Source organism: Pristis pectinata, chromosome 4, assembly GCF_009764475.1.
Source record: "Pristis pectinata isolate sPriPec2 chromosome 4, sPriPec2.1.pri, whole genome shotgun sequence".
NCBI classification, from domain to species: Eukaryota; Metazoa; Chordata; class Chondrichthyes; order Rhinopristiformes; family Pristidae; genus Pristis; species Pristis pectinata.
The window spans coordinates 35,326,071-35,332,418 of NC_067408.1; positions in this window are offsets into that span (position 1 = coordinate 35,326,071).

A 6,348-nucleotide genomic window follows, 5' to 3' on the forward strand; every position below is an offset into this window, starting at 1 on the left:
TTAGCTAACATAAAATCTAAGCAGAATATCAGGAATTTGCACGAGTGTTTACACAGGAGTCTTTAAAAAGCCCCGGGGCAAGAGTTTAAACAGCAACAATGCTATTTCTGAACTATTTATTTTTAAATGCAAAATTTGGTTTCATCGCACCCTCTGGATACAGAAAAAAAACATTGATTTGATTTGAATAAGTATAATGAAGACTTGAACAATGTATATATTCAAGGTGTCATTCATGCCGACTGCCATATGGATAAGAGTATTGCCATGTGCCCCTAATCATTACATCCTTTCACAAGCAGCGGTAATTAAATATCTGCTCTGCTAAAGAGTAGCTGTTAACCCAGTATCTCTGGAAATCAACAGCAGGTAAAATCACTTCCCCGTCCGACCTAGCCAGGCAGACGCAAGCGCGCACGCACATAAGCACAATATTATTTAAAGGGACTATCAATTACTTGGAGATGATTTAACTTTTACTAACTGTTGATACAAAAACAGAAATGCTGGAAGAACTCAGCTAGTCAAGTAGCACCTGTGGAAAAAAAGAAAGCATTTAAAGTTTTGGGTCAGTGACTCTTTCTCAGAACTGGGGGAAGGGTGGAGAGTTTACAGTTTTCAAAACAGAGCTGGGAGGAGTGAGGTGCAAGGTTCAAGGTATTTGGAGATAGGTTCAGACAGATGAGATGAAAAGGAGCATGAATATTGATTCTTAGCAAGATATTTTAAGGAAATAGATTGAGAAAGGGACATCAGCATGATAATGGGAAATAATGAGAGCAATTCACCGGAAATTGGAAAATTCAGTATTCATCTCAGAAGATTGTAAAGTGCCTAGAGGGTTGAGAGCTTCAAGTTCCTTGGAGTGAACATCACCAATAGTCTGTCCTGGTCCAACCACGGTGATGCTGCGGCCAAGAAAGCTCACCAGCGCCTCTAGTTCCTCAGGAGGCTAAAGAAATTTGTCATGGCCCCTTTTGACACCAACTTTTATTGATGCACCAGAGAAAGCATCCGATCTGAATGCATCACGGCTTGGTATGGCAACTGCTGTACTTGGGACTGCAAGAAACTGCAGAGAGTTGTGGACACAGCCCAGCACATCATGGAAACCAACCTCCCCTCCATGGACTCTGTCTTTACCTCTCGCTACCTTGGTGAAGCAGCCAACATAGTCAAAGACCCCACCCACACAGGTCATTCTCTCTTCTCCCCTCTCCCAGCAGAAGATACAGGAGCCTGAGGGCACATACCACCAGGCTCAAGGACAGCTTCTATCCCACTGTGATAAGACTATTGAACGGTTCCCTCATACAATGAAATGGACTCTTGACCTCACAATCTACCTTGTGATGACCTTGCACCCTATTGACTACCTGCAATGCACTTCCCTGCAGCTGTGACACTTTACTCTGTATTCTGTTATTGTTTTTACCCTGTACTACCTCAACGCACTGTGTGATCTGTATGAACGGTATGCAAGACAAGCTATTCACGGTACCTCGGTACAAGTGACAATAATAAACCAGTACCAATAGATGGAAGATAATGTATTGTTCTTCTAGTTTACACTGGGCCTCACTCTGGCAGTGGAGAGGGCCACCACCAGATTGAAATGGGAGTGGGACTGAGAACTAAAAGTGGCACGCAACAGGAAGTGCACTGAGAGCAGGTGCTCCGCAAAGTGATCACCCAGTCTGAGGTTGGTTTCTCCAAAGCAGAGGACGCCACATTCTGAACACTAAAAGCAATAGACTAGATTGGAAGAATCACTGAATGTTGGTCCAGATGAAGGGTCTTGACCTGAAACATCAATTGTCCATTTCCCTCCATAGATGCTGCCTGACCCGCTGAGTTCCTCCAGCTTTTTGTGTATTGGAAGGATCACTGCTTCACCTGGAATAATTATGTGGGGACCTGGATGATGGGAAGCGAAGAGGAGAATGGACAGGTGTTGCATCTCCTCTTGTTGCGTGGGAAGGTGACATAAGACGGGGATTGGAGGGTAGGGATGGAAGAGTGGACCAGGGAGCAGCCCCTGCAAAATCCAGAAAGGGGAGGAGAGAGGGAGATGTGACTGGTGGTGGGGTGTGTTGGAGCTGGCAGAAATTGAAAAAGATAATGTGTTGAATGCAAAGGCTGGTGGGGTGGAAGATGAGTACCAGGGAAGCCCCTCTTTGTTTGGTTCCAGCAGAGAGGTTTGAGAGCAGACCCGCAGGAAATAGAGGAAATGCACTGAGAGCTCCAGAGGGGAAGCCACCCTTCTGGTAGAAAGAGAACATTTCAGAGGCACCAGAGTGGAAGGTCTCATTATTGGAACAACTGCAACAGAGACAAAGAAACTGGGAAAAAGGAATGGAATTCTGACAGGAAACAGGGTGAGAGGATGTATAGTCGAGGTAGCAGTGGAAGTCTGTGGGCCTTTAAAAGATGATAGTGGTCGGCCTGTCTCCTGAGAGAATTCCAAAAGGGGAAAAGAAGTGTCAGGGATGGATCACGTAAATGTGAGAGCAGGGTGGAAATTGGCAGCAAATGTGATGAAATTTTTGAGTTCAGTATGGGTATAGAACGCAACACCAATGTAGTCATCAATGTACGGGAGAAAGAGTCGAGGGAATGGTCCCAAATAAGCAGAAGAAGCATTCAAAGGAGCTCTCGGTCAACTTGCTTGTCTGCTCTCACCCTCAATCTGCTGAGAAAGAACAAAGATAGAGTTCCCCTGGTACTCACCTTCCACCCTACTAGCCTTTGCACTCAACACATAATGCTCAGCAATTTCTGGCAGACCCAACACGATCCCACCACCAGCCACATCTTCCCCTTTCTGCATTTCACAGTGAGCACTCACTTTGTGACTTCTGTCCCCACCCACCACACCCTGTCCTATGGCACCTTCCCATGCAATGGGAGGAGAGGCAACACCTGTCCATTCACCTCCTCCCTTTCCACCATCCAGGGACCCACATAATCAGTCCAGGTGAAACAGCGAATCACTTGCACTTCCCCCAAACTGGTCTACTGCATTTGGTATTCACAATGTGGTCTACTGGACAAACCAAACGCAATTTGGGCAATTGCTCTGCTGAGCACCTGCACTCAGTCTGCAGGGGTGATCCTGATCTTCCTGTTGCATGCAACGTCAATTCTCAATCCTACTCCCATTCCAACCTGTCTGTCTGCAGCCATCTCCACTGCCATAGTGAGGTCCAACATAAACTAGTAGAATAACATTTTATCTTCTGTCAAAGTACTTTTGCAGTCCTCTGGAATGAACATTGAATATTCCAAATCAGGTAAACTGCTCTCATTGTTTCCCATTGCCATGCTTCTGCCCCTTTCTCACCCTGTTTCTTTGAAATGTCCTGCTAATGTTCCATATTCACATCATTCTCCGCAACTTCCGCCACCTCCAACGGGATCCCACCGCCAGGCACATCTTCTCCTCACCCCCTCTCTCCACTTTCCGAAGGGACTGCTCTCTCCGCGACTCCCTTGTCCACTCGACCCTCCCCATTGATAACCCCCCTGGCACTTATGCCTGCAACCGCACCGAGTGCTACACCTGTCCCTACACCTCCTCCCTCACCACCATTCAGGGTCCCAAACAATCGTTCCAGGTGAGGCAGTGCTTCACCTGTGAGTCCGAGGGGGTCACTTATTGCATCCAGTGCTCCCGGTGCGGCCTCCTGTACATCGGTGAGACCCGACACAGATTGGGTGACCGCTTCATCGAGCACCTTTGCTCCATCTGCCGCAACAGCCAGGACCTCCCGGTGGCCACCCACTTCAATTCCACATCCCATTCCCATACTGACATGTCTATCCATGGCCTCCTCTACTGCCATGTTGAGGCCAGGTTGGAGGAACAACACCTCATATTCTGCCTTGGGAGTCTCCAACCTGATGGCCTTATCATCGATTTCTCTAACTTCTGGTAACCCCACCCCTTTTTCTTTTCTCCCCACTCTTTTGTTTTCCCTTACCCTATGGCTCCCTTCCCTCGCCGTGATGAACTGCCCATCTCCTCTCCTCCTCTCCCCCATCCTTTATTCCATGGTCCACTGCCACCTCCTACCGGATACCCTTCTTCTTCTTCAGCCCTTGGCCTCTTCTATCTATCACCTCTCAGCTTATTACATCTTCTCCCCCTCCCCCACCCACTACCTTCCCTCTCTCAGGTGGACTCGCCTATCACCTGAACTCACCTATCCCCCGCCTGCATGTGCTCCTCCCCCTTCCCTGACCTTTTTATTCTGGCTTCTGCCCTCTTCCTTTCCAGTCCTGATGAAGGATCTCAGCCTGAAACGTTTATTTCTCCCCATGGATGCTGCCTGACCTGCTGAGTTCCTCCAGCACCTTTTGTGTATTGATCCAGACTCCAGCGTCTGCAGAATTTCTTGTGTCCCTGTAATGTTCCGTATTCATGCTTCTTATCACCTTCCTATAGGCTTTTGTCTTACATCTCACTCCAACCCCAGCTTTGCTTTGAAAACCATAACCCCTCCACTCTCCCACCAGTTCTGAGGATGAGTTACAGACCCGAAATGTTAACTGGTTTCTCCTTCCACCGATGCTGTTTGACTGGGTGAGTTCTTCCAGCATTTCTGTATTTGTTTCAGATTCCAGCACCTGTAGTTCTATTTGTTTTCCATTAGCTGTTGATACAATTTCACAAGTACTTTCTGGAGATCTTTACAGTTGCTAAAGTATATAGGCAATGATGCAGCAGCTGTTGAAATGCTTTGAATTAACTGGCAGACATGGGGGCATTTCTTCACAGTGCAGTATGACTGAGAGAATGAGTGGACAGCACACAGAACAGGTAAAGTTGCTAGAATCCAAATGTTGGCACCGGAAGCGTGGCGACACTTGCAGGCTGCCCCCAGAAAACTCTACGCAAAGATATATTTCACTGTGTGTTTTGATGTACACGTGACTAATAAAGAAATCTTATCTTATCTTATCTTATAAACAAGAGGCAAAGGGCTCCCAACAGAAGCTATCATTCAGCTATCATTTTGAAGAAGTATTTCTTCCACCAAAACATCAGGGATATGAAGCCTCTGTGCTTTTATAGAACCCCTCTATTGAATATGATGACTGCTTTTATGTGCCTTGGATAGAGGTGTAGAAGTTTATAGCATCTAGTAGTTTTACAAGAAGGTCACAGATGGTCAGAGCTCCAAGCAAGTTGTGGGTGAAGCAGAATAATCTGTTTCTCCATGGTGCAGGCCAACAATGGCCATACTGATATCACCTTACAGCTGCCACATGCCAACTGAGAGAGATACTGCAGCATGAAAGGATATTGATTACCCAATGTCCAACTGATGCATCCTGCAAATCAGTGCCCAATATTCTGCCAGCAGCAGTCAAGATGCCTTCATTCTATGCAATCTGCTGCACTATTGCATGTGAGCAGCGACATCCAACTCAAGAGCAGCTACTGGGCAACAAGGTATTCACTCCAATGCAGAACCTATGGAAACGTAAGATATATTTTTGCAACAAGTGAAAAGCTGACACCCAGTTCTGCAGACCATTGGCATTTCCAGTGCCTAGACTGTTCTAGGGATCACTGATTCAAAATATAATGTCACTTATTTAAGACAAAGGTGATGTAACATTCCTTCTTTCAGAGGGTCAGGAGTCTCTGGAACTTTTCAGTAAAGGGTGGTGGAAACAGAATCTTTGAATATTTTTTACTGCAGAGGTACTGCAGACTTCTGATACGTAATGAGGTGAAAAGTTACCGCCAGTAGATGGAAATGTAGAGTTAACACTCAGATCAACCATGAAGTTATTAAATGGTGGACAAGGCTTAGCTGAGTAACCTACTCCTGCTCCTAATTCATATGTCTTGAATCAGGAATTAGGTTTACATTTACTGGTAGCAATATCAGATGATTTGGTAAAGACAGCCTAGCCAGAAATAAACTGTCTGGATTGCATCCTCTCTTCCTCTTCTTCTTTTCCTCCTCCTCCTCCTCCTCCTTCTTTCCAGTTGCTCACTGCTGTCCTCATGATGGATAAGTTTGTACGTCATACAACAGGCCACCAGATGTTCATGAGACACACCATCCTCTCCTAATGCATCCTTTCAAGACCCCTAATGACCTTATCTATTTCAATCAAGTCTTGTCTCATTCTCTAGCAGATACAAACCTAGTCTGTTCAATGTCTTCTCATAAGACAGCCCACCCATTCCAGATATGCATCTAGTAAACCGTTACTTTCAATTTCTTTCCTTAAATAAAGTGACCAACATTGCACACAGTACTCCAGATGTGGCTTCACAAGTGCCTTTCTAACTAAAGCATAACGTCCCTGTTTTTGTATTTAATCTCC